Here is a 2,728-nt window from a genome sequence, read left to right as displayed (position 1 = left end):
ACAGCTGGAAGGGGAGCTCTGGGGCCAGCTGACCTGGCCAGCTCAGGCTCTGGTTCTTTCCTTGTCCTTGCTGTGCTCGTAATTGCCTCCACTCTCTCAGCCTCTGTTCCCTTATCTGTGAAATGAGAAAAATAAGAGTACACACCTCCTCAGCCTGTGGGACAATTCATGCCAACCGCTGAGTTCCATGTCTGGCACACACCACCTGCTCAATCAGTTTTGGTGCTGGTGACTGTGCCCGAATGGTGTAATCACTGGGGGAAATTCACCCAAACTTCAGTCTGGCTTTTAAAGATAATTTAACCTTGTAAACACTGCCCCTCACCATTTCTTTTTACTTCAGCCTGCTCAATCTATCCACATACAAAGGAATTTCTATTTAATAAGAGACTTCTGAAGGACTCTGTGATGTATTTGGACTCCGTTGTCGAGCTGGGACTTTTTGATGGCGGGATTCTGTTCTCAGGGCTCAGATGGAGCGGGGACAGTGGGTGACTGAACACATAGTCATGGCACTGTTGGGTCCAAGATCTCCACCCCAAGCCGGCCCTCAACTCTTCAGGCATTTGGTATTCAAAGGGGTCCTGCTACAGATTTGACTGTTTCTTCTCCCAGGGTCAGAAAATCCTAGGTCCTCCTTGGGAGATCCCTGATTTAAATGCTCTCCCTTCATCTCCAGTTTCTCAGGCTGCACATGGGATCGTAACAAAGGCGTCGGATCTTAAATGGAGTTCACTAGGATGGAATTTTACCTGAGGCAGCCCCTCCTCCACTTCTTAACATCATGGCACCCAAGATGTGCGTGTGCTTGCCAAATAGGCTGGGCAGAGGTAACTTCCCATCCCTGGCACAAGGCCGGAAATTCAGAACCATTTGGAACAAAGAACTCTGCCCTGAAGGTGTTTTCCAGCACCTCGGGGCCAGCTTGGAGCTGCCCTGCTGCCCCTGGCCAGGCCTCACTGGCCATCTCATTTCCAGCCCTCATGAACAAGAAGGAGAGGGGGCACTGAGCTGAAAGGCGACCTCCACTAAAGAGAGAGAGCCACCACGTGAAGAGGGCTCCTCTCCGTCCTGCAAAGACCATAGCTGAGAACTGGTTATTTCCCGGTAACTTAATGACTTTGAGCAGGAGAACCAACCTCTTAATCCCTTTGAACCTCCGTTTCCTCTTCATAAATCAGGGAGAGGCTTAAGTAAGAAAACATATAAGAAACATTTAATAGAGTGCCTGGAACATGGTAAGTCTTAAAACCTTTGGTTAATATGACTTTCAGCTATTATATAATATGGTAACCCTCCTAAGGGTCAAAGGTTGCTGTAGGGAGAGACACTGGAGGGAGCTGGCAGTGTGGGCAGCATGGGGGAGAAAATAGGCAGGGCTTGGCTATTAAGCCCTGCTTGGACCTGGCAGCCAAGGTGAGTGAGGCTTGAGGCAGAGGTACTTGCCTGCCCTTGGAGCTGACAGGCACAGACTGGCTGGGGTAATTATAGCGTTGATGGCTTGGGTGGCCCATGCAACTGCCCAGCCAGCCACATTCTTTAGTCGGGTGGGTGGGCAGCTGAGTGTTTATGTGGCTACCAGGGTGCTGAGCAGATAGCAAACCCTTTTCCTGGCATCCCCAGGCGGGCTCCTCTCTGTACCCCATCTCAAGCCCGCAGCTGCTCCCTGCTTCCCAGACAAGACAAGTCAGACTGAACAATTGACCAAGTGTCCTAGAAGGATCGTAGGAGCCCTGTAAGAATCTCATCACAGCCCAGCTGTGATTAACTAATGCTCATGGCTCACATATTCCAATCCTTTTTGAAAAATGTACGTCCAAGGAAAATGTGTATTTCTCCTGAGCCATTTGACAAAAATGCAACCCAGTAGGTGTTAATTGAGCATCTAAGCATCTATGCTCGGGGGAGAGGTGAAGGGTTGTGAAATTTAGGCAAGCTTGTAGACTTGGGTCCCTCATTCACTGCTGGTAGGAAGCTAGAAAGATAAAACGACAGCCACACCCAGAGGTCGGGCCCAGAGGTCACAATACCAGGGTCCTCCTGTGCACAGTGCCTCAGACTAGCACACCCACCGGCCGGAAACCAGGTCCTTGGGCCCTGACAACACCACGGGAGCTAAAGGGGCTGCAGAAGCATGTCTAGCATGACTCTGTCGTTGTAGAGATGAAGTCAGCATGAAGTTAAAAAACACAAGGAAGAATGGAACTTCCATGCACAGCCAAAGAGAGAACATTGGACTTTAAAAAAATTATCAACGCCAAACATGGAATTCTATGTGTATCAGCAATGATGAGCTAGGAAGCAAGCATGCTATCGTTTCATAGAGCCCCAACCTGACCCAGATGACTGACCACAAGAGGGAGGACACACAATGCAAGGCATTTTCACGTTGGAATACTCGATCACGCCATTAGCTAATGTGCGTCCGTGTGGAGGAGCCTCAGAAATAGAGCCCCAGCGAAGTGACATGTGGCATACAGTGATACAGGCAAACCTCAATGCCATGCAACCCCGCATTGCACACTGCTTCAGAAGCACACTGAGATGAGCACTTAGAAAGAAAACAAGGAATGATAAACCCAAATTTCCCTTGCGCTTGGGAGTGAGAGGGGGGCCGGGAAGCAGGGCAGGGCCAAGGGTCTGGAGAAAAGGCACAGTGGGTAAAGTGTTTGCCCCCAATGCATGAGGACTTCAGTTTGATCTCTGAGTGGCAGGGAGTTTGTAATCC

The sequence above is a fragment of the Microtus ochrogaster genome, chromosome 15 (assembly GCF_000317375.1).
Source record: "Microtus ochrogaster isolate Prairie Vole_2 chromosome 15, MicOch1.0, whole genome shotgun sequence".
In the NCBI taxonomy this organism is placed as follows: Eukaryota; Metazoa; Chordata; class Mammalia; order Rodentia; family Cricetidae; genus Microtus; species Microtus ochrogaster.
This window is presented reverse-complemented; position numbering follows the sequence as displayed.